General features: G+C 44.2%; 1 protein-coding gene across 1 annotated transcript in view; it reads left to right on the forward strand.

The window, feature by feature from the left end:
* Positions 1-26,993, forward strand: part of iqsec2b (IQ motif and Sec7 domain ArfGEF 2b) — a 104,546-nt gene that overhangs the window by 58,345 nt on the left and 19,208 nt on the right.

Here is a 26,993-nt window from a genome sequence, read left to right on the forward strand (position 1 = left end):
AAGGGATATGCCTGTATTAATGCATGCATTCCTTTCCTGCCTCTTCAGTGCCACCATGCATTCCATTTCAAATATGATAGGTCCATACAGCTCAATGACAAGTGTCCCGGTGGTTGACACCGTATGTCAGATTGTCCAATTTTCTTTTGCCCGCTGCTGTTTTGCTTTTCCAAGTGATGCATAACCAGCTTTTGCCTGTTGGCAGAAATGAAGGTGAGAATTGATATTTTGGAAGCACAGACCACAGTTTAGATAGTTTGCAGTAATTGCATTGGCAGAATGTTGAGTGTGTAGACTGCAAAATGCACAGACTGTAGGAGCCAGGCGTAGCAGTACGAGCCAGACAGGGAGCGGGCCGTCTAACCTTACCACACCTTTGCAGAGCCACGCATATTTAGAATGGCAGGACATTTGCTTTAAATGTTTGGCTTGTAAGAAATCGCGTTGTAGTGTGGAGTTTTTATTCTATCAGAAGGAGAAGCCTTTTTCAAAGAGCAGACATAGATTTGCACAAATTCAAGTTCAGAGTGCAAAAATATGTAGTATCATGCAAATGTGAAGCGATTGCTTTTTTATCTTTTGTGTGCACACATGTACGGATGTGAGGGTGTGCGCGCGTGCCCGGCATATGTGTGAATAAACAGTAATCAAGCAGGGGGCTGACTGGCTAACCGGACCAGCCCTGAGCCTTTTTAGATGGCTTGAGGGCTGCACAAAGGTCACCAGCTCCTTATCGGAGCGGAGCAGCGTGACTTCAGCGGCTGCGGCCCTTATCCGAATCTGAGTGTGGACGATAACCACACTGCTACGCTTGTGAGTAATGTTTTGTCCACAAGCCGGTTTTTGAGTCACGAGGGAAAGAGGGAGCGAATTATGGTAGTGACCTCGGCTACTAATCCTGGTCAAAATGTGGTCATCTCATCTGGACCTTGTTTAAGCCTTTCTCTGTTTTTATGGCATTTTCAAGTGCATTGCAGTGCATTACAGCTGACATATTCAAAATTTTTTCGGCATGTCATTTTTATTTTTACCTGTGCGCCCACATGAAATGATCATGTCCGGTTCATTTCGTCTAAACAAGGGAATGTCTTATTTTAAGATGTTTTTTTCTTTTCTTAGAAAGACATGATAACAAGATAACACCCAGAAAAGTGAGCCTGGCACATTGTTATTTAAATCATATTAAAACGAAAAAAGTGGATATTTGTTTTGTGCAAAACAGAAAATGCAGTCATTTCAAAAATGTAGACAGTGGTGAGGAGACAGTGGTTTGGACCCAGTGTGCTCAGCTGAAAGAGATCTACTCTGCAGGGGATTCTGCTGTCTTTGGTGAGATTACGTGCAGATGGTTTTATGTGTATGTTTTGGATTTTCATGTTGACAGTGTCTACACAGAGAAATGATTGTCGCCAAGAACACTGTCTGAAAAAGGGTTGGAAGCACTGCATTAATAATCTTCAGCAAGGTGGTCTACCTCTTTAGAACCAGTTTCTCAAATATGAATTTAATTACATGCCTTTGCCTTTTGCATACCTGGAGACTAGGAAGTCATCAAAAACAAATAATAATTATAAAAATAAGAAGAAGAAGAAAAAGAAGGTGATGAATAGTACTTTTCGTTAATATTAGTGGTATTGCTAGTAGTAGTATGTTATATTTTGTCTACTTTTTAGTTTTTTTCCCACTGAACACATATTCAACCATAATGAATAGTATAAGATTTCAGGTACATTCTGAAGGATGTACTTTTTCTCTGACATTTGAGCTGAGTGAATCTGATCTTCCAAATGCGTTCACATGGTTACATGCACATGCAGTTGGTTAAAAAAATCCACAGTAGAGGTTAATATGGATCACAAGGATTGATGCTCAAGGAAGATCAAGGAAGAAGAGGTACCTTAATCCCAGCTACTTACTTCTGTCAATAATTCATTGGACTGTAATGTATTAATTTGAATAAATGTGTGTCCAAAATTCTGATCTTTATGGACGGCAGAAAAGTAAGGATTACAATTGCACATATGATCGACAACAAATTAATTGCACTTTTCTGAAATGACTGGAAAACGACCATCATATATCGTACTCATCAGACACATTTTAATTAGAATATGGGATTGTTTCCACCATGATGATGACATTGAATAAACACAGGAATGTGCATTTGCAGAGGTGTTAAATTTTTATGTATAAAAATATGCGAGTTTGGCTTGCTGTGTTATGTTATTTACCATCTACTCCCACAAGGCAAGAGTTAATTGCAAAGGGAAGTGGGAGTAAATATAGATCTGAGTAAATCTAATGAGGAAACAATTGCCAATGAGGCTGCCAGGATGTGTTTGTGTGTTTCAAGATTCCTGCTTCATGCTTTAGTGCCTCACAGGGGCAACCTGCTTGACAGGTATTGATGTCACATTCCTGTGATGCGGCGGGGGTGGGTAGGGGTGGGGGGGTTGTACATACACTGCGGCAGTGATGCTGTTTAAATGCAGCCTGTTTTTGTGGTGGGTTTGTGGCATCCGAGGTGGTCTCTCCGATAAATTGGGGGGGGTAAATTGTGTGCCTACACCCCCCACCAGGTTAAAATGGGGATAAACCTGATATTGGTATAAAACTTGATTATTAAACATTAAAACCAGCATTTGAGATTGTTCTAGTATCATGCCAGATGGGAGTGGTGCTATAGGGAAGCCACATGTTCAAATATGTGTGTCTACACCCCCCAACAGGAAAAAATGGGGACAAGCCTTATATTGGTATAAAACTTGATTATTAAACATTAAAACCAGCATTTGAGATTGTTCTGGTATCATGCCAGATGGGAGTGGTGCTATAGGGAAGCCACATGTTCAAATATGTGTGTCTGCACCCCCCATCAGGTTAAAATGGGGACAAGCCTGATATTGGTATAAAACTTGATTATTAAACATTAACACCACCATTTGAGATTGTTCTGGTATCATGCCAGATGGGAGTGGTGTTCAGTACAGTACTGTACTTTCATTTGTACATTCATGTTTTCAGGGATGTGCTGCAGGTAGACATTAACTCTAGTATTGCAACTGATTCCACAGTGGTTTTGAGCAGAAGTCAGCTGGCCTGCCTCGTATTTCTGCCAGTGACACAGGTCTCCTGAGCTGATTTATGAGTTGGCTTTAGAGGGTTTTTGAAAACAGTTGCTTATTAGCCAATACTGCATGTTTATTAGTATAACACATTATTACTCTATGACAAATTGTCATAGAGTCAATGTTCTGTTGTGTTAATGTTTCCAGTTTAATTCATGTTCATCTGTACTTCTACCGCATTAATTTGGCTACAGCTTCCAAATGAATATTTTGCATTCATGCCTATTCAGCACATCACAATTAAGCATTGGTTCAGAGTGACCACTTAAATTACCAGAATAATTGGTGCAACATCTTTGCCTCAGAAGGACACCACTAGAGCAAAAAATCTTTCGCGCTGTTATATTGTTATATATAATAGCATGCACATTTGCTTTGTACTGAATTTTAATACAATATTCACAGCTGTATCTTTGAATACATCTTAGGAGGACTCTTCCCTCATGTTGAACTAGGCCAAACCTCAGCAACCCCCCCACTGCAACCCAAACAGTGGCTCTTTAAGGTGGATGGTAATGACAATAACAACATTAATAACTGAGGCATATTCCATATCCATTTGCTTTTTTGTCTTGTATTGCTTTTTTTTTCGCTGGAGGTATCCAGCATATCACCATTTGTTATCCTCCTTGACTTGAGCTCTTGATGCTAGTCAATAATACGAAAGCACCACCCCCTCCATACATCCCTTATTACTGTCAAGCTCTCCTTGCACCCTCAGACCTTGCCTCTTTTTCTTGACTGTGCTCTGCCGCTGTTTTCCATACTTCTCTGTCCCGCTCTCCCACTTCTTTCCTTTGTTCCACCTCTCTCTCTCGGTGGATGAAAGAGAGTCTTTAAATTATACACTGAAATGGAGCAGTTTATTCCTCCATTTGAGCAGCTAAAGAAAAAAAAGAGTCACGAGGAAGCGGGAGTGTGTGTGTATCTGTGTGTGGGCGTGTGGGTGGGTTTGAATATCTTTAGGCGTCACTCATGAATTATGCGGTGTGGTGTGTGGTTTTGTACTTTACCTTTTGTATGTGTTTACAAGGCACATGTGCATGCACACGTTACGCATTGTGCCATGTTGTGTGTGTATGTACAGAACAGCATTTCTTCGATCATACCCCCCCCCACACACACACACACATTACAGTCCCTGCGATTCCAGTCTCTAAACCCGGGGAGACGGTGTGAATCCGTCGCCACGGCAACACTGCTCTTGACTCCGGCAACTGCCTCCCCTCCCACATTGGTCTCTCAGCAACCGTCACTAAGCAACACCCTCCTCCCTTCCCTTTCCCTCTTGTGCTCCGCAGAGAATGAAGGGGCAGGGGGGGCAGCGAGATATGGGCGAGGTGGAGAGAGCGAAAAGAGACGGAGAAGAAGAGAGGAAAGGGGCAAAGGGAGAAACCGGAGGTTTTGGGGCAGAGCGGGCAAGCGCTAGGGAAGAGCCGAGATGCAGGGGGAGGCAGCGGGAATGGGGGGTGGCAGGGGGGTGGGGGAGAATTACTGTGCGGAATAAATAATGCATATTTGGAAATGGCTGAATAAACAAGAGGAGAAAAGAAGGAAGTTCCCTCCATTATTCATGAGCAGCGTTCCCCCTGCTCTCTCTTGCTTTGGTTGGCCTCCTCTCTGTCTTTTCATTGGACGTTGGACTAAACTGTGGCGCTCAATGTTCGCTGACACGCAGTCCAGTGTGTGCTGGAGCATTTTTTTGCATTTCCTGAAATGATGAAGTGGATTCTGTGCGGGGCCTTCGCGTAGAACCAGCCCCAGCATAATGGACTGTGCTGCATTAGCTTTCACTGTAATGATGCACATAAACTGTCTAAGTCTAAGCTGTAGTGTACTGGATTTGACAGTGTACCATGGTGTGTGACACAGGCAGGTAATTACTGTGTGTGCTGCCGCCTCACTCAGTAAAGTTTGTTTTGGTAATGATCTACTGGAGTTTGCTGTAGGTGTTCAATAGAGTTAGTTCCCTACATTTTTGTGCCACAGTATTACCCTGAAATTGGACAGGACGTTTCACGTGAGCTTAACGCATTTTCCATGTGCATCCGCACCAGAGGCCCCTTTCTGCGCAGAGACATACAAGCTTATGCTGAAAATTCTCTGTCTTCTTGCTCACGAGGTTTACAGAAGAGAAAACAGTATGCAGAGAATGTCGGGGGAGGGATCATCCCACCTCCTTCTCTCCATCTCTTCAAGGCCTATTAAACTATCTGTGTTTCCTCAGAATATTCACAATCAGATCTGACTGCTTGAATTATTATTCATAATTAGATCATAGTGATGACTGAACGGCAGCATTTCATTCCTGCATTTAACCATGAAGCCATTTTTTAATGGCAATTAAAATAAATGCAAAGAAGGAAATAGATTATAGGGTGTATTTTAAAGTGGTTGTGGCAATGACATTCAACAGGAATTAAAAACAAGATAGAGTGCTCCTTTGACACTGAACTGACCAGTCTTCCCTGTCTTGAAGCCATTTCTGCATGCACCAACGCAGAAATGCAAGATATATAGACTGGACGCAGAAGAGCTGGGAGTGAAGTTTTCTTGCGCGTGCATATGAGAGGCACAGACAGTCTGATTTATGATGTGGAAAGTGTTGGGTGTGTAAACAAATATGCATAAACTACATGCTGCTTTTAGGCTTTATGTGAAAGGCTGGCCACACTGAACGGAAGGGGAACTGCTCAGACTCTAATGGTGGTGAGGTGGAACGGACGGGAGTGCATTAGTGTCGAGCTGTATCTCGCACTGCTGTGTGAACATGGCTGTAATGTTCAGGGCAGTCTAGTGCACGGAGCATTATCTGAGCCTTTTTCAGACATAGAATTCAAACAAATTCAGTTTCACTGTCGTTACTGTGGATTCCAAGTCACTTCAGTGACACTTGTGTCTGGCTTCACGTTGCATATTTCACATAATTTTATGAAGCTAGTGTAAAGTTCTGTTTTCTAAATAACTGGAAATTGGAAATCATATGGCTTTTCTCATTTAATTTGTTATATGGAATGGCCTGAATGGCCTCAGTGTTTGCTTGTATTTTGCTGGCATCATAAATATAATGAACGGTGAGCTTCTTTTATAACGTGTCTGGTAAACATGTCCTTAAATAACAGAGATGTGCAGAGAAGACACCTTTTTGGTGGTGAGTTGGTTTATATGAAACCTGCACCTACTGTCCATCACAGACAAGGGGTGACATTTTTTTTCAGAATTATAAAGACATTCAATGTGAGTTGTTGCTTAACTATGTTATTGTCAGAGACACATAATTATGGCTGCCTGCTGTTCCAAAATATGAATTTGCCCTCTTTTTCTTCAACAACACAAAATGTGTTAATACTACTATCATAATTAATATGCTGAATATCTTCTAAAAACAAACAGGGTCTGTTTGAATGAGGCACTGTGAGGCACTGACAGTTATGATGGTGGTTCACATTTTAAATTGTACCAAAACAACAACACATAGTGTCAGGAAGCATTAGCAAGCCCTGAGTCTGTGGAGCTACAGGTCTACTGATTAGCCAAGTGCCCTTTATCTGCTAATTACATGGGGTTATTTCAATTATTAGACTCCTCATTTGGCAAGTTTCAATATTTTTATGCAAGATGATTTCAAAGAGTTTTTCATAGTGTGTAAGCTTGATAAACTTGAGTGTCCCAGAATTAATTCTGCACTGCTAGTAAGTCATACATCTTTGCTTTTTAGGCTGCTTGTGATTATGTGAACAGTTCCACCAATGGATTTTTTTTTTTTTTTTTTTTTTTTTTTTGTAATTTATGATTTGTTTACAACATTTGTACTCTGGATATCAGCTGCTGCTGTGTCTCTTTACTGTTTCTGTCTCTTTCAATATCTATGAGTGGTAAGGCCAGGGTTCAATCAGCATTACTTCTTGCCTTTCATTCACAATTAAACACAATTCTTGCTTTATACTTCAGATTCAACGAACACCAAATTCATGAAAAAGTAACCCCTGGGTAGTCTAGTTAGTGATCAAATGGAAGTCAAATAGCGACAAGCCTGGGTGCACTCCCTTTAAATGGGTAACTAGAAACTTTTTCAGAAATGACGGAGATTCAAAAAGGGAATACGGACGATATGAGAAGATAGGGGCCGAAAGGCAGGAGAGATGAAGCGGAACGAAGTGGGAAGTGGGAGCCTGCAAAGGGAAAGGGACAGAAGACGGGAGAGGGGGACAGATGACAGATCGTGGAAGAGGCTGTATCGGGAGCGCAGCTCGTGCGCAGTGCGATGAATTATAGAATGGTGTCTGGAAGGCACGCTCGGCTCCGCTCACAGCGCTTTATTGGCCTGACAATATATCCGGCAGCGTTGCCAGAGCCACTGTAGGGTCTACGTGCGAAGGGGGAGCAAGGGGGAGCGCCGATCCCTCTGAATTCTCACAATGAACGACTGATGAAGGGAATCTTCTGTAGACGTCGTGATGTAGTGGTCAAAATGAGGGAGCGCTGGAGAGTGGAGTAGCATAGATCCATCTGTTATTGTCACAATGAGGGAAAGCGGAAGACCTGAAGCATTGGCTCTCAGCGCAGTTACACATTCTCTTGCTCTGTATCTCAGAATTGAGCTGTAAAAAGATTTGTGTAAGTGAGGCGGCATAAAAAAAACTCTTTTTGAACCCCTTAAAACATAATCTGGGTCCAGGCAAACACGTTGACAATAATGAAACCATGCTGTGGTTAAGATATAAAAAATAAATAACGCGTTAATCATATCTCGTGATGCGCCGCTTTCTCCAAGTTATGGACGCCACCGTGGACATATCATTGACTTTAATGACAAGTAGGTCATATTAATTTATAGGTCTTATTTGCTTTCCGCAATTACCTTGATGCATTTAGCGACTCTGGGATGGAAAACACTGTTTCAGTGAATGCTTGAGAGCGTACCCATAATAATCAAATGAAAACGCTGCAATGCCATCAGCCATCGCCCTCCAGCTCAAATGTTCATTTTACAGTCATGTTGTTTCAGAGATATCACTATATATGGCTATTCACTGTATATGACTACAACCGGGTTGCAAAGATGTAGCCTAATCGCGCATTTCCTCTTGAATTCACCGCTTGTACACAAGTCAAGTTAACTGTGAAGGGGTCCACACTGCTTTTCCAGTTTCAGTTAAGATTGTTATATTAGGCTACAAATCTCAGTAAGTACAACCGAGAATTCGCACACAAAAATCATAAATGACAGTGGCACCCAAATCATCTGGAGCCAGAATAAATTTACATCGTGCTCATAGTGTGATCCGTTGTGGACGTAACGTATGGAGTGATTGCGAAAGGGTTAATGTGAGTGGATCGCGATTGTGCTGTTGGCGTGAGTGACTGCTGTGTCACGCTGGCTCGAACAGCCCGGAGGAAAAAAAAATAGCGAACTGCCGTTCGGAGATGCCAGGAAAATGCGGGGGATAGCCAGAGAGAAAGATTCAAAGGTAGAAACGATTAATTACGGAGAAAGGACCGGAGGACTGACGTTTTTCCCCCTCTTAATTATGGCAGTACCAGAAATTGCGAATCATATGGATTAAAGCGGACCTCACGCTTACGCCCCCCTGAGAAGTGACTGTCAAGCCCAAATTAATGATAAAGGACATCAGAGCTGCTGTAGTTTGCATTTATTTACGCAGTGACAAACACGCGGACTGGAAATGTGGTGTATTAACTGCGCATCAGATAAGACTCCTGCAATTCTTCACAACAAGCTTGTGTACTGGTAAGATATCTGGTGTATGCGATGCCTGTTATTTGGATATTTAGCGGATTATTAACGTTGCTTGACTTTACGACTCTTGTCTTGCCAATGCTCTCTCGCTGCACTCGCGCTCAGTCTCTGTAAGGTAGCCAGCATTAGCTACCTCGCTACCCAGACAGCTCGGTCACTTGCTTCTTAAACCTAGCTAGCAAGCTGTGTCGATTGTTTGCCAGGTAGCTAGCTGGCAGTGAAAACGAAGCTGTGGTTAACGTTAGCTAGAGAGCTGAAAAGAACTTATGGACAGAGCACGATGCGGTTGCAAGATTAGCACTGGGTAGCAGAAATGCTCTGTTTTAAAGACTACCAACGTCAGCTACCAGTCTACGTAGCTGAGTTGTCCACTGCTGTAAACAAATCGCCCAAACGTTAACTGTTGTACACGCAGCTTTTTAGCTAACCGTCAACAAACCTAGGTAGATATAATGAAAATAGTGGTTAATTAGCTGGCTATAAAGGCATCCACCGATGTCATCCACACGTCGCGCACACAGTCCACTGTACGATGATAGCCCGCATTGACAAGGCAAACGTTAAGGCTACCAAGTCGCGTATGACAAGTGATTTTGCTTTCATTGTTCGGTAGATTTAGGCAAAAATCCATTTAGTTCACTATTTTGCTAATATGATGTTGCTTTTTTAAATCGTGTTGGACATTGTGTCGTTAGGCAGCTGGCATCTCAGTTTGTCCATCAGAGTAGATGGAATAGGTTAAGACAGTGATTTGGTGCACAACATCGAGTCCGAGGTAAAGAGTATTTATCGAGTCCATGGCACAGTATACATACTTTATTACAAAGACTAAAGCGCACTTCACACTTGAGAACAAACAGTGGTCTGATCCGCTCTGGCCCGCCTAGGGTGGCCGAGAAAGCGCACTTTTGTGACTGTTGGATCTAAATAGACAGTGCTTTTGGTGCCTTTGAAGCTTGAAACCTTACATGAAAATGCAGAATAAGACTGTCTGACAGGTGTGTTTGTTATTTAGGTTTGCGATAAATCTGTGTAGCGTGAAAGCAAAAACATTCAGATTAAACTGGAATCCGAATCGCTCAAAAAGAGGACCAAAATGTTGAGTTGAAGTGACGTATTAACCATTAATTAGCGCCTTAAGGCTTGTGGATCTCTCTGAAAAGACACTGTCTGCTTCATGTGAATGTAGTATTTTCCGTGTGTTGCGTTTCTATGGCAGTTAAATGATGAAGGCACCAAATGTCACACGGGAACAGCAAGAGAACAGCAGGTAGGATCTTTGTATTCTCTGTCACACCCGTAGCAAATCTCCACAGCAGGTAATCAGCAAGTGAACCAAGCACAACTTGAAACACTCGAAAGTAACTTGAATTTGTTTGCGAATGAATGCAAATTCAGTTGAATGTTCGTGGTCTGAAACAAAGAAAACCTAAGCTGACAGAAAAGTTCTTTTGAAAGTGTGCCACGATGCAAAACACTTGCAACTGAACTTGGTTTGGAACTGCCCGGTGTAAAAGTGGAAAGTGCAGTGGACTGCCACCTGACACACCTCTGAAACAAAAGTTACCGCCCGGAATAATTAGCCCAGTTTATGATAGGTGCCATTTTTGTATTGCCTGTCAATACCAGAATGGTGTAGTTCAAGCAGACATGAAGGTGGCCTGTGGGTTGGTCCTAAGTTTAGCAAACACTTTCACACTTTGGAAAGCTATAAGCACTTTACAGACTTCTGACTGGATGTGTAAAAGACAGAACTCGCTGTTTTTAGGAGACAGACGAACTGCATGAGATGAGCAGTTCCCTGGTGATGGGCAGCCCGTCAGAGAACAAGCAGCTGTTTCAGGCTTATGACCTTTGAGAGGACAGCTGACTGACTTGCTAACTTTATATATCAGCATGACACCGAATTGAAAAGGTACTCCATCCTGTCCCCGTCTGCAGAAGTCGATGGTATTCGCCGTGCCGTTTCCCGGTCTTTGATGTGTGGCGCTCCCGTATCGACGGATGCTTTTTTCCCCCTGTAGAGGAGTCCTTCCAGGGGGCGTGACACGGAAGGCTGAGAGCCACCCGCTGCTGTTCTTCTGTCACTACCTGCAGTGCTGAGCTCGAGCATCTGTTGTGTTTGCAGTTGAAGGCTTAGTCACGCGCTTACAGTCAACAGCTCTTACTTTGCTTCGTCTGTGCTCTCCGCTGGACTCCCCGCCCCCCGCGTAGGGGCCGAGCTGAAAACAGGGTGATGGGCGCTGGCCACTTCTGTGCTCACTCCGAGGCCTCTGGAGGAAAACACACCGTATCGGCTGTAGGCCAGCCGAGGCGGAGAGAGAAAAACTGATTACTGTTTACTTAGTTTGCTCCTCCCTATGTTTCACCAAGAACAAAAAAACAAACCGGGTGGGCTGTAAAAGTTGCAGCCGGTGGCTCCACGCCTTGCCAGAACCAAAACATGCGACTGTAGCTCAGCGTAAGGCCTGCGCCACGGCGCTAACGACGGAGGCGCGGCTGGTGCAGCGCTAACGCTGCGGGGTGCTGAGTGATGTCATCCGCTTTAAAAAGGATGCCAAATGTCAGAGTAAACATAGCGAAAGTGATTTTTAATGGCACAAAAGTGGCGCATGTGAACGAGATTCATTCGGTGCGAATTGGACATTGTGGCGCTACCGAGCTGATGTCTCGCTCTGGAAAAAAATAGTCTTGAAAATGAAAGCGGCACAGGCATTTTTGAGGCACAAAGGAGTCGCAAGCGGATGATGTATGATTTATCATTTGTGCCATTTAACGGGATGCCAGCTTCTGCGTGCTCCTTCTCTGATCCAGAAAATGTATTGTATCCGCGTTCTCGCCCCATCAAAGCAGCGGTAAATTGCGATAGGCCTGTGTGTGTTTGTATTAATGAATGACTCACTCCTGAGCCTATCCCAAAGATCACTGAAACAAGCCAGCCGTATAAATTCGACAGTGTTGGGAGTTCAATCAAGATGCGGACCGCATGGTGGTATTAAGGAGATTTTGATTCCTTTATTCTGGATGGAAATGGATTTTTCTCCATGAGATCCCCATCCTCGTAATGCCCAGTGCGGGGCTATGAGGCTGTGACACAGCAGCACTGGCTATTATAAGAGCTCACTACATGAAACCGATAGTGATCAGAGTCCTGTTTTTGCACGCATGTTCCACGGCTGTGTATTTCAGGTTTGACTGTGAAATGTCCATATTGGCCCACCATTAATAACTGCTTCTCCGAGCAGGTGTTCTTAAGCAGTATGATTTGTAGTCTGCAAGCTCCCTGCAACCAGACCACATATTTAGACATGCTGAATAAAGACGGATGTTTTAGCACAGATTCTTGAAGTAGCAGTGACGCCTTGACACACAGAGGAGCAGGATGTGTTTTTACCTTCATGTTTTCATGATGGGAATCGCTTCAAATGGAAGATGAAATGCTAGAACAACTTCACTTGTTATTTGAAAACATAGGCTGTAATAAGCAGCAGATTAGCTCGCGCTGCGCTTTAAGGTAGTCATATTGATTGCACACCAGATTTTAGTTTGCTGCCTCCCCCAAGCACCTGAGCTGCCGTTGCTAAATCTTACGTGGGTTGACGGCATCAGATTGTGCGGTCCCTAAGCACAGCAAGCAGTCACACTGACTCGTGATTCATCCCGGTGGCAGAACGGGCAGGGCGATAATCACAAGCTAACAGAATGATTCATTTGAGTAAATAAAGATATAAAAACCAATCGATTTGAATATGTGAATCGTTCTCCAGCAAGAGAGGGATCAAAAAATGGGATGCAGCTCTGAAAGTTGTGCTTTTTAAAATGTGCCTACTTTTTTTGCCTGGGCTTCGGAATCATTGGAAGACATTAAGGTGGCCTTATGGAAATACTCTGCCCTCCTGTAGGACCGCTGATGGACAGCGAATGCAGTCCTATGATACACTCGCATACAGTGGCTGTTTTTTGCACTACAGTTCCCATGTAAGTAACTCATAGGTGCCCAAGGAGTCGCTAGTAGCTGCTGTTAAGCAGTGTGAAAAGGGGACACTGGTTGATGGAACCCAGCCTTTCCCAGAAGAACTGAGTCAGTCACTTGAACTTGGGATGAATTGGGCTGTAGGACTTTGTGCTTTATTTTTTGTATCACGCTGAGCTTGAACTTTACATATATAGCTAAAGTAAATGGCTAAAGTGGTTTGATAAATAGCCACTACTTAAGATATGTAACTGGGATTACTTCAATAAACATCCAGCTAACAAGTAACATGTAACCCTAAGCTATGTAAGTCTCTGTGGATAGGTGTGTATGCTATGTAAAGTGTAAGTGGGCAGCCCTAGAATGTTGTTTGAGGGCATACACTGTAATGAGTTTCATACGGCACTGACCTTTGGGGCGTAGTTACCCTTGTAGGTGCATAGCCCTGTGTTTGAATTCAACCGCGGTGCAGTAATTATATTGCCCAGTAGTTGTCAGTGTTGCTGTGTTCTTTTTATTGCACTGAACTGAAGTAGTGCACATCTCTGCATTGTGGACTTAAGGGGCTGCTGGTGAATGGTTAGTGTAGTTTAGTGAGCAGAGCTGATTGTGATCGACTGATTAGCCCCCCTCTCCGTTATCAGAACCCGAGCAAAGTGGAGCTAGAGCCACCAGCCAGTCAGCTGTCTGAATTCTCGTTTGCCGTCCCGTTGCATTTCCTTTTGCAGATGAAAGCCTGCTTCTGACTGCTGCCAGAACTGGCCAGTGAGGGGGAGATTAAGAGATATCAAACTGAGTCAACAAGATGGAAGCAGGAAGCAGAAAAGTAGATTGTTTGTTTTCCTGGACAAATGTCTGCTCTTAGTTTGCCAGCAGGGGTTGCCAACAGCATTAGGTAGGCTCTTTGAGAGTTCACTATGGCTGTTGTTATGATACTACACCTTCTGTCCAGCCCCACTGTCAGCTTTTACCCAATGCCCTTTCCTCTAGCAGTGAAATACCTATCGATGATGTAGTGATACCTGTGTGGACATGTTTCTAGAATGCTGGAATACTACAAAGATGCACACTTGCTACTATGTGGAAGCACTGTAAGCACAGTTGGGGAGGCAACACAATGGCGAGCAAATGGTATCTGTTGAGCAAACTGTTTTAATCTTACACATCGTTGGACCAGTTTATCTTTTTTGATGGTCTGCTTCTGTAGAAATTGGTACCACTCTATCTTACTTCTTTGGCTCTATGTGGGGACAGTTTTTGGGACCCCTCCCTGCTCTTGGCCCTGTTTCTTACTCATTGGTGAGTGCTTTGTTGGTTCATCATAGTGCTTGGAGTAGCAGAGCTCTGCACCACAAGCTTCCTATCTGGCCTGACAGAAAAGACAATGGAAACGCATACAGGACTGGACCTGAGGGGAGTCGAAAAAACAGCGAAAACCAGGATAGGCCCCAGGTGGAGTCAGAAAGACAGTGAAAACCAGGACTGGACCCGAGTGGAGTCAGAAAGACAATGAAAACCAGGACTGGACCCGAGTGGAGTCAGAAAGGCGGTGAAAACCAGGATAGGACCCAAGTGGAGTCATAAAGACAATGAAAACCAGGACTGGACCCAAGTGGAGTCAGAAGGGCAGTGAAAACCAGGACCGGACCGAGGTGGAGTCAGAGAGATGGTGAAAACTAGGAGTGGACCCCGGTGGAGCCTGTGTTGTTGAGCCTCCCAAGGCTGGCGCTGTTAGTCAGAGCTGCACAATGTGCTGGGGTGGGCTGCAGGGCTCTGAAAGCAGTGCCTGCACTTGGTGTGGGTTTGAAAGAGATGCCGGAGACTTCTGTCTCAGCGGAGGAGGCTGCAATCGATTCGTCAGCAGCTCAGCTGAGAGTGGGCCGTCTCTCCGAGCGCACAAGTAAGAACGCGCTCACTGGGCTGTTCGACTCGGCTGGACTCACTCTCAGCACCCCTGAGACAGCGGTAAATTCCGCATCTGTGCAAAGTGCAGGTGTGCATCAGGCTCCCAGCTGGGACACCATACCCAGAAATCTTCCTCATTTAGGAGAGAAACAAAAGGAGCCAGCTTTCCAGAATGCAGACGCACAGCACCAGAAAATATAGAAAAATGTGGAGTGATTCAGAGCACAGATGTTTCAAATCTTAGCACCCATAATATAGTAATTAAACATTTTGGTAGAAAATGTGTTTTAAATGCAGAAGAAATTTAAAACATCTTTCCCTGCCAAGCTCCCTTTCTAATAAGATGTGAAATTGACTGAAGATGTGGAGTCTTTCTTAATTACTTCTGCTCTAGTTACAAGTTATGTGACAAAACTGTAAAGCACAATCTCACTCAGGATTGTGGCATGTGAAAAAGACATTATGAAGTAGGGCTGGGATGCATTCTTTATATATAGTAGAATGGAAGTAATTATGCCTATAGTTAAATTATGTCAGTTCATGAATTTCCTCCAATTTCTAAATGTTTCACATTTAATTTAATTTCAGTTTATGTTCCAGCAAGCATTGGTTAATATATTGTGATTTCAGATGTCAAGACTTACATACATAACATGGGTTTGTTCAAAATGCTGAGTGTGCCACTCCACTATCCTTACGATTAAGGATTTGCATATATCTGACTGGCTGGGAACAAAAAACCTACAAATGTTTGCTGTATTTCAGAACTGTTTGAGAAAGCACACTTCTCCAAATTAATCTGAGATGTATGATTTCATTTATTCCTTATTTCTAGTGACTTAAAAAAAGCTCAGAAGCATTCCTTGCTGTCTGCTTGCTTACCTTTATTTGACCTGGAGCTGACCATGAGATCCTGTTGGCTTGGCCTGTTGGCCCATGTCCTGTATTTAACAGTGTAAGAAGAGGGTGCATCTGCTCTATTGAAGGCTGCAGCAGTGTGTGAACTCCACGGTGAAACAGATATCCTGGAGAGGCGTGATGAGCAGGGCGGGAGTGCTCCGGCACGGCCCCCTTCCCTGCGCTCGTTGTGCAACAGATCCATGTGCTGCGTAGGAAGTGGATGACCTCCACATGCCTCCCCACACAGAATCTGCATCTCAGCGGCTCAGCAGTAATGCTGCGGCCCTGTTCATTCGCTGAGGTGCACCGCTTGTGAAAAGCTGGTCACTTCCATGCATTTCCTCACATGCATGTGCTTATACTCAGCCTTTAAGCAAAATCGAGGAATATTAGTTAGCTGGTTCCAATAACCAAAACAAGAAACACTCGGTTCTCTTGTTTTGACCCCACAGTATGCTTTAAAGGACTATGGCAAGAATAATAAGAATAATAAAAAATGGGCAGCCTACTATACCAGTTTTCATTTATTCAAAATTCTGTGTCTGTCCCATGACACAAAAATATATCATAGTCTAAAGCATTTGGACAGAGAAAAATGGGGTAATACAGTTCAAGGAGATGAAGGAAAACAGGCGGCTATACATTGGTTAACAAAGCCTTTGAGAACAAAGCTCTTTAATAAAAAAGCACCAGGAAGATTGAAAGAGCTCGAGAAATGGCAGGAAGCAATTCAAAACTGAAGATATGCTCTTCCATTTGAATGAACATTCCCCATCTCCCCTCTCTCTTCTTATGGCATCCAGTCAGCCCTCTGATGTGATTGCAAGCAGGCCTTCCTGGACAGGAGGTGAAATGAAAATCAGTTTGTGGCAGGTTACCACTGCTACCATCAAAAACCATTTTATATCAAACAGGTGGGCTCCTGAGTGGCTCAGTCGACCAGGTGCTCCTCTTCAGTGCAGGCTGAGTCTTACCACCTGAATCAGGCTGAACCCCCAGTGGCAGAACAAAGTGACTCTTTGTTTTGGAGAAGGGGTGGTAGGTTTCCTTACCTTGTCACTCTCTGGCGCCCTCCGATTCGTCAGGCTGCTGTGAGCTGCTCGGACGACGTTGGTGGAGTAACATCTTATCCTCCAATGAGAGCCAGCTTCACTGTGCCATTGGCTGCATGCACGTGTATCTAAGGATTGTGTTCTTCTCTCTTCAGTGTAGATGTGCAGGTACAGAGGTTGCTATGGTGAGACGAGCCTAATGTACATTTGCCATGTCCAAACCGGGTTGCATAAAGGGTTAAAAGAAAAAAGTAAAGACTTTTGTGCAACATGCTAGTAATGTTAATAGTCAGAGCTAAGCCAGTTTTGACAGGGCCAGCAAAAAGTGAATGAAATGTGACATGTAGATGCCAATGCATGTAAATTAATGTATGTTTTTTGTACAGACTTAATTAAATTGTATTACTTTATTAAACTTTATTAAATATGTTAAATACATTCAAGGTGCAATTTAGCACAAGGATAAGGATATTTTACTAATTCCTCACAAGTTGTAAAGTACCACGGACCACAGCCCTGATTTAGCTATATCACATGATTTCTTGTAATGAAATTTCAGATGACCTCAAAAAATGTGTCTGCTTCATTAGCCAACGTATACCTGTATTTCCATATTCCTAACATAAGGCATAACCAGCTAGACAGGGATTGGCATGCACCCTGGCCAGAAGCTAGAGGAAGATGCCATTTTTACTGAGAAACCGCAGGACACCTGCTGGTGTTGTTTCTGTCCAATAAAATGCCTTCTCAGAATTATCTAGAGGATGGCGAGTTCCAGGAAGCAAGAGCAAGTGACTGAGAGTGGAATGCTTCAGACCCTGTTCTTTTTTCCGAGAACAAGACCTTTAGTTGTGCAGGTAGTAGTCTGTTCCACCCCGCACAATGGGAGAAGTTCCAGGCTCATCTGTGATTGGTTTGCCAGTAACTAGCATTGATGCACCGATGTTTGCAAACATGAAGGGGCGCTTAAGTGTAAGCATTTAATCCTGACAGTGAAGTTAATTGTATAACCTGCTTCTGGGTTGACTGCAGCCGATTGAATTTGCATATAATATGTGTGTTTTTTTTTAAATCCACATCAACCGTATGATGACACAGTGCCATAACTTCATTGTTTGGGGATACCCATGGCTGTATGTCAAACAACATTGGAAGCAGGCATTTTTTCAGCATACTGTTTAGCAGGACAGTTTTAGTTAAATATAATGCATAAAATTTAATACAGGTTTCTGCAGTCCGTTCTAATGTGATCATATCACTGGCACACCCAGAAAAAGGGGTGGATTCAGTCCAGATAATATGAGGGCTTATAGGTCTGGAAGAGTCGGTGGAATCGACTGGATCTCGGTGTGAGTTATAATGGGTCAGACTTCTGTGAAGTGTTTTAGGCAGTACAAGATGAGCATCAGTATCCCAACTGCACCCTCCACATCCCCATTCGCACCAATACAGCAACTCATATGCATACATCATCACTTAAAACACTCCGTGTCGCACCATGGCTCTCAGAATGAAAGAGAGTCTATTTTTAATTTCTCTATCAGTCACGAGCAGCAGAAACCGCACGGTTCTCTTTATGTCGGTAAATTGTGTCTGGCTCGTACGGTAAGTTCTGTAGGGAAGCCGCTGCATCACAGAGCACAAGGTTTTACATTCCCCCTCTCTCTGCTGGCTTCAGTGTGCCACGGTTCAGCACCGCCCATGTTGTTCCCGTCCTCGTCTTGGCTCGGTTCCACTTGCTTTGTTGCATGGGTATGAATGCATTGTGCAGGAAGCGTTGTTTAGGCCGGCTGTGACGTTTCTTCTTCCTCTCCCATTTCACACACACAAACACACACACACACACACACACACACAATCCTGAATTGCTCAGCAAAGGACACACAAGCATCTTCATTTCTATTGTATTGCTGGAACCTTTAAATGCCTGGAGTTCTGGTTTGGGGTATTCTGGACTGCGCTGTAATGTCAACACGATTATGTGCAGCAAGAAAAAAAAATCCAAACCATTACCATTTTGTAGGATGTTTTTTGGCTGAAAGGGGTTCTCTGTTTGTATGGATGTAGAAATAATTCATGTGCACCATGCAGCGTGGATGAAAGATGATGTGTATTCATGTACGTGTGTGTATGCGTGCTTGAGGTGTGGTTCCTGTACAACTAGTTTATTAATTGACACTGAGATGTCAAAACAGTGATTGTAGATGGCAGAGCAGTAACTACACCAAGATCAATGTGTATGCCCTTTCTCTTTCTGTTCTGAATTGAATTCAGCAGTTTGCTTTATTGACGTGACCAAAATAGCCTGTATGTTGTTTTCTGAAAGTAAAAACAGCAACCAAAGCTAAACCATGGATAAATTGAATAAAGCAATATTAATGGAAAGGTATATATTTTACATTTACATTTGAGTTTGTGAGGCATTATATGACACTTTTAAATTATGTGTGAGAATATTGTCTTTGGTAATGTCCCAGAGGAATCCCCGGGAGGCGGTGCTGCGTATGAAACTTTATTGCCTTTTATGGTTATGTTCTTTGCTGCAGTAGAGTGCAGTTGGTTAAATTTCCAGTTTAGTTATTTGAGCTGTATTTTAATTGGGAGTTTTATTTTCCTCACTATGGCAAGTTTGTGGTACGCTTACTCTCGGTTCATTTACCTCTCTGCAGCTGTTCCTAGCCCTAAATATGCAGAACGTTCTAACATGTAGTAGAATGTTACAGTGTGAATATACATATATGTATATATATAAACATATATATAGAAACATAGTCATATATAGTCATATACATAGTCATATGTATTCACACTGACCGTTACGGTTTTATGTTAACTGTTGTTTGTGTTGTGAATGTGCAGTGATGAATACTAAGATAACAACTGAATGCCACGGTCATTTGTGACTCTCTTTCCCACATGTTTCACTAGCTACCGCTGTCACTATCAGGCCACAGAAGTGCAGTTAAACAGTGGGTCAGCAAAGAAGCGTGAAAGCGTGGATGTTGAGATTTCGCAATTGCGTTTTGTAACACTGCAAGTGAATCCCAGGCGCTAACTGCCTGTCTACTATTGCGCTGTGTACATTGTACTGCCTGCCACAATCCGCTGCTAAGTGGACACTCTCTGTTGTTGGAAAACTGCAAGTCACTTGTGCCTTATTGGCTGGGACGTGACAGCACTCTGACCTGCAGTGTCACTGCAGGCTGCAAGGTAAGCAGTGACAGCATGATTAGTCACACATGATTAAAATGATTGATGAGGGCTCAGTATTCTATTCTGCAGCAAATGAGCATAGCCGGTTAAAGTATGACATCAAAATTGTTCAGCTTTACGGAGAGCTGTGTTTTGGTGTTTTTTAGCCAGGCCTGGTTGTGCAATGTCTTGAAGATTAGTGCTGACATTTAAAAAAGCAAAAAACACTGGCTGGAAAATAAATCTTGATTAACTCAAATAAAACTAAAATAATCCTGGCATGCCTGGTTATAGCGTGTAACGTAACTTTTAGTGACAGCTGATCAAAAAGCGGTTACGGTTTGACTTTGTAGTGCCTTAAATTGTTCTGGGGGCATCACATCCTTAACTTTCGTGCTCATTTTTGGATTAATTATCACTCGATCCTGGCCTAATTCTGCCCTTAGTGAATTATTTAGTTTTTTCTTCTTGGTCCTTTCTATAGCATTGTGTATGTAGAGGCTTTTTTATACTGTTATGCTGTAGGTGCTGGTCTCATTTAGTAGTCGAGTAGACTCTGTATCAGCCTTACTTAGAATGCACAAAGTAAGTGTGGATTTTAAATGCATAACATTGGCAACAATATAAAATGACTGGACCCATTGCCACCCTGCAGAATCTAAAGTAATATAGTCATGATGGTTTAAATTACTCTTTTACATGCTCTGTTCTTAAAATAGCCAAATATATTGTTCATCAGTTGTATTCAAGTAGAACAAATGTGTCATCACCGGTTGGCTTTGTTGGTGTCAGGAATTGACTAATATCTATTTATTGACCCAACTGTTGGTCAACGCACCAGCGATAAGTCTGTCCGATAATTTGCTTGTGCTTGTGTGTCATTCACTCCATGGCTGGCTGTCATAGCCTTTGATCCCTTGCCACAGCTAGCTGTGCCTGATATGTTTACAAAGTTTAAATTTGCCTTAACTTTGTCTTGATCCAAATTTGTATGTGTATTGTTGTTATTGTCAGGATGTGTGTGTTTTCATTGTCCCAGGTCATAGGCCACGCCTATTATGGTTAACAGACAGTTTTCACATCATTAACTTTTGGCAACATTCATTTATTCATCTCACATTTTTCACATTCATCAGACATGGAATATTGGCATGTGCACACCGCTGATCCCGACACACCCAGCCACTCCCAAAATGAGGTGAATGCTGACTGTTGCAGCCCAACAACATTCTTGTCTTAATTTGATCGGCAGTGATGTATTCCATTCGTATTTAACACATTTCTCAAACACTATTTCTACATTTCCGCATGACCAGCCGCCAGCCCTGTGCTAGCGAAAGTGGTCTGCCTGTATCTCTAGCTGTGTTCACACTGTGTTGCTGTGGTACAACGTCTTCTGTGTTGAATTAGGCCTTGCACCTCATTTGAACCAAAGCCAGGCCCTTTTCTTCGCAGTGGGAAAGGGGAAGTGCCCAGAGGCATTTAATATGGTCGCGGTCCAAGAAGAGGTGAAAGCCATTTCGCAGAGTGGGAACACTTGGGCCGCTGTGCTCCCCCCCATTCGGAGCAGACAGCTGCAGCCTTCGCCATTCAATTAATCACACTAAAATTTTCATCACATCAGACGCCCGCCGACCCTTTTGTCCTTGCCGCCCGGTCTGAATTCTGGTCCTTATAGATCGAGACGCAGAGCAGAGTGTAGGCTGTGCGGTGAATTCTTCATAGAATGCAGGACAGTATTAAGGAGCTATTTCACTATTATTAGTGAAAAAGGAGCGTGCAAAAATCGCCTCGCTGTCTTTGTTAGTGCTGTGGCCATGTTTGTCTCTCCATCTCTCCCTGAATGTCTTCCTTCCTGTCTCTCTTTTCTGTATGCGCTACACAAACACAGGAAACCACGGCGACACAGAGGGGAAGAGAGGAAGGAGAGAGGTGGAGAAAGAAAGAGAAAGAGGGAGGGGTGGGGTGGTGTTGTAATGGATATGGCCTATTGATTTTTTGGAGATGCTTGAAAGCAATGGGGATTGGTGATTGGTTAAGACTGGTTAATGTAATGGGCAGTTCTTAGGGCCCTTATGTTAAGTGTATAGCTTGAAGCAAGACCAATACATCAAGGCCTACATTTTAATGTGAAATGAAACCAGATATTACATTTATGTTATATCTAGAAATTACAGTATATTACATGCACTTTGATATTAAGGCTTAGAAAGTGATATTATTTAATATTTTAGAGGGGCATACAGTACATTGGTCTGTCCATTGAGTCCTTCTCAGACTTCTTGATATAGATATGTGTGCACTGAAACACATGTAGAGACAGCAGTGTTTTTTAGATAAACGCAACCATTTTAGGTTGTAGAACTTTTACCTTCCATACATACATGTGCACATGTAAAAACATGCTTGAACATGTGTATTACTTTTGTAAGACCTTTATCAGTTTTGCCATGGTAACACTATAGTAACAAATGGCATTAAATGATTCTTGATTACAGTTAATGTTGAAAAAAATCAGAAAGTAGCTATTATACAAAACAGTATGTTTTGAAGTAGATTTTTAGATTGTCAAGTCTTTTGTACATACATTAAGGAAATATGTCCTACATTGTGCACACTGCTCAAGAAATAGCTGGTTTTTATTAAAGTTCTTAATGACGATTGGAGTGGTAAGATTTAAGGACTTCTTTGATCATGGAGGTAGTGTAGCAGCGACGATTTCGGACTTGCGTCAATCAAGCATGAAAATATGGTACTATAAACAGAAATTGTGAACTCAGATTTGGTTCAGTTGCATTTTAAGAGGGCAAATTTAAAAGAAAAAAAATGCTTAGCTGTTCCAGTGACTTGCCAGACTTTCCCAATCCAGAGCTACACTGTACCATGTTTTACATCTTGCTGGTGCTCTTCACATGAGTTAGGGCAGCACTAATGTGTCTGGTGACGTCTTGTCTTTTTCCTCAGCCCAGATTTCTTTCTTACAGTGTTTTTCGTCTCTTCCGCCGGCATAGCCGGGAGGGAACTTTACTCCGCTGTCCGGTGAGGTTTAGCCCAATTTTTGTAGTGCCAGAGGCCATACTGGTCATAAGAGGAATTTTAGGCCCTTCCCCTCAACAGGACTTTACTGAAAGCCAAAAATATTTATATTCTTGATATTTTGCCCTGGTATTGCCATAGGGCGCAACAGCATAATACTTTTCGTCAATAATCGTTGCAATGTAAATATTAACGCTTATAAAACTAATGGTCTCTGTCAGTACACCACTGGGTAAATAATAAATGCTCTGTGAAAACTATACTGTGTACTGGGTTCTGTCATTGCTAAACTGCTAAGGTAATTAGGTGATCCGTATTAAACAAAATGCACACAGTCACCTGCATTAATTTAGTGTAATTATTGATCCAATTATGTGATTAAGACCTCACGCAGAGACATTTCCAGCTGATCAAATATGTTGTCAAATATGAAAAAAATATGTTCTCTCAAATGATGCCTAAATTAAGCATGTGTACACTCTACTTTTGACTTGTTTTAAGCTCTTGTTTAGAGGAAGGGTGAAGTGAGTAAGCATTGCAGAAATATATTCTTGCAGAGAAGAAGCGATAGTGGTATGTCGCCGATACAGGCAGTTTTTTTTGCACGCTTAAGACACTTAACACAGCCCATAAAGTGCACAGGAGAAGACTCGCAGCGTCGGGAGGCGCGTGCGAGCGCGCATACGTGCGCGCGAGTGCACGGCAGGGAGGGCTCAGATCGACACACGGAGCCCAGCGGATTGGGTGCCAAGCGCACGCCCTCACACCTCGCCCACCTGCTGCTTCAATGCCTGTCACTGTTGCCCTGGGCTGCTGTCTCTGGGAAAGCGGAGAGGAGAGGAGAGGAGGGAGGGAGGGAGAGGGGAGGGGACGGGGAGGGGAGGGAGAAGAGGGCGGGAGCAACCGAGGAAGGGGAGGGAGATTCCAGAGAAAGGCATGTGACTGTGCCTGAGGTTACTGGTTGACTCCCCCCCCTCTTGTGGGAAACGGAGTGCAGGCGAAGAGAGGGCACACGGTGGGAGAACTGCCGGGATTACTTCAGACAGACGCTGGTCGGGCTTATCAGCGGCTGCCATCTCTCAGAAGAGCAGAAGGAGGGGAAATGAAGAGGCAATGACAGAGAAAGAGAGAGCGAGCGAAAGAGAGAGAGAGAGAGAGAAAGCTCGTTTTTTGAAAGGGGCCGTGTCTGTGTATTTGTATGGGCGTTTGCTGGTTTGTTTAGGCTAAGCCAGGTTTGTGTTTTTGTTAGTGGAGACTGTTGTGCTCTCAGAGTTGCCTGCGTTGGGCAGTTCAGAAGAGCGTGTTTGGGTTTGGTAATCTCCTGTGACACCCGGCGCAGCCCGTCTGCCTTCGGCTCAGCGGATAGCATTGTTTGTTATTGAACCACCCAGTCTTTCCAGTCTGATCTGGTGCGGCTGACATTGCTGTGTTTGTGGTTACCGGGACCCCGTGCTGTGAATAGATTTTCACTCTGCAGCTTGGCAGCGAGCGAGACTTGAGTGCAGTCAGGCACCGGACTCTGTGCTGTGCGTCGGCACGGCGCTGGGAGGGACGAGGCCAGAGGGGTTGCATAAAATAGAAGTACAGAGTTACCAGACTCCATGGTACATTAACAGCATCGCAGACACGGGAGTTTTCTTGTCTTTGGGACTTTGGCTCGTGCAAGGCAGTAAACGGCATGTGATCTGGTGAGCACGGCCGCCGGGGCAGGGGAGAGGGAGCGCGCAGGGTCATCCGGAGCAAACGACCCAACCACTGACGAATCAGGCGCCAGGTCGAAACCCGAAGACCCCGACCGACCGTCCCACAGCTTGTCCCATGGAGGAGCAGGGCTGCTGTTTTTGGGTGTGCGATAAATCGTAGCGGGCAGACGAGCCGGCAGCTAAAAGGGTTTCGCTGATTTGCTGGGGTGCGTTGCGTGTTGCGCCCCTAACCGCAGCCTCCCCCCCGCCCCGTCCCCCACCGCAGCCACATGTGGTCCCATCGGAGAAGTCGGTTGCCGCACCGGGCCCACCTCTACATGTGAGTGACCGACCGTCCGCAGAGGCTCATGGGAAGGGTGAAAAAGGGGAGGAGCTTAAGAGAGCGGGTGGCAAACACACTAACTACAGACAGCCATAGGACAGCAGCAGTCAAACACAGGCAATTAGAGTGAAGCCAGTTTCAGCACAGCGAAAGGGAAAGTATATAATCCTTTATGAGAACAAGCAGGAAATAAGCCGTGGTGCTGACTGGCTCTGCTGTATGTAGACAGTTCATTATGAACCGTGTTTCTGACATCTGCCTGAGTTGGACATGTGGCCCTGTGTGGCGGTCTGTGTTTGAGTTAGTCACGTTTAACATGCGGCTGAGGTCCTGCTGATCCTGGAACAGCTTAAGCTTGGAAATCTTTTGGTGCCTCCTACACCCGTCTGTATTAATAATTAATAAATGAATGTGACCGCTCAACAAATGCTCACTGGTTTTATGAGGAAGAGCTCCTAAGGCTTGAGCTTTCTCTATTCCTGTTTCAGGAGAGATTGCAACAAAAAAATTGTTTGTCACAGATGATAATGATTACTTGAAAATCCTGCATATGGCACTAGAGGACAATGTTTGTTTACGCTCTGAACTGTTGATGATACATAAGCAGGGCCGCACTCCCTGGCTTTGGGGAGAGCGTCGGTAAAGTCACATTGACTGCGGTAGTTTACCCAGGATAAACACGGCTGCTTCCGTTCTGCTGGTCCCGGGTCAGAGCTTGCTGCCTGACGCGGGATTTTCCGTCGCGCTGTCAGCCGGGGTCAGCCCGCCGCCGCCTACCCGCTCGCAGAACAGCTGACCCGCAGGGGAGCGGAGCCGGCGAAACCCGGCTGTCTGATTACAGCCGCTGATAAAAAAAAAAAAAAAAAAAAAAGGCTGAGACAGACCTCGACACTGGCGCGGGCTGGGTGCGGCTTGGCCAGGGAGACCAGGCCTGGCCTCGCGGACGGAGGGACGGGCGGCCGTCCACCCCGCGCCGAGCCACGCTGTGACACAGCTGCGCTTTCGGGAGTGTGGAAAAATACAGACACAGGGTCACATTTACTGTGTGGAAATGAAATCCACAGCTACAGTTCCCTACAGCGCAGGACATTCAGGATCTGCCTTTTCAACTGTATTCAGCTGTATTCCCACTGAAGCGTTGCCTGAGTGACAATGGGTGATATGCTATATTAACTAAGCAGGATATAAATAGAGGGTTTTAAAGGTTTTTTACACATGTTATTGGCTGTTTTTAATTCGTCATCTATTCGTGTAATTAATTAGCCAAACAATCCGCTCGTTGATTGTCATTCTTGCGCCTTTTGTTAAGCTGTGCTTTTATTTACTTGTCAGTGGGCCTTGCAGCAGAAGGGTTGTTGTTAATGTGTTTGTGCTCTGGCAGCGCAAGCAGTGCTTCCTCATGCCAGCGAAGCCACTTGAATTGAGCTGAATTTAATTGAATAAAGGTAACGGAGCGCGCTCTCCCCTCGCCTTCGGGGCCGCTGTTCCTTTGTCAGTAGAAGTTTCCAAGGCCCCGGTGCCTCATCTGAAAAGCGCTCAGCGGTGAGGAGGCGTTAGCGCAGCCCGCCCGCCCTCAGCGCTCTCGGTTTCCGTGGAGACTTCCACCTGCGGGATTCGGAGGCTGCCAGCGGAGGCTGATAAAGTCACGCTGGGCGTTTTGGTCTGTGCTTTAACCCCTTACCCTCGCGTTGTTGTTCCTTTTTTCCCCTCCGTTTGGACCCCGTAATGCCTGTATCTAAAGCGTTTTCCGTGTTCCTCTGCGTCGGAGACGCCTACCTGAAGTCCAGGCAGGGTTCCTATTCCTTTTTTTAAAAACATTACATTTTCATCCTGCAATAATACAGGTTTCCTGTAAGAGTCTGATAAGTTTAAATACAGATATGAATATTGTGCAGAACTGCGTAGGCGGGGCACAGACTCGCAAACGCAGCCGAAGTCGGGGGCCCGAGGATGGGGACGCCTTCCCCAGCATGCGCTGCGCACTTCGTGTGTCATTTTCTCTCCCTCAGAGTACCACTGTG

The sequence above is a fragment of the Megalops cyprinoides genome, chromosome 6 (genome assembly GCF_013368585.1).
Source record: "Megalops cyprinoides isolate fMegCyp1 chromosome 6, fMegCyp1.pri, whole genome shotgun sequence".
Classification (NCBI taxonomy): domain Eukaryota; kingdom Metazoa; phylum Chordata; class Actinopteri; order Elopiformes; family Megalopidae; genus Megalops; species Megalops cyprinoides.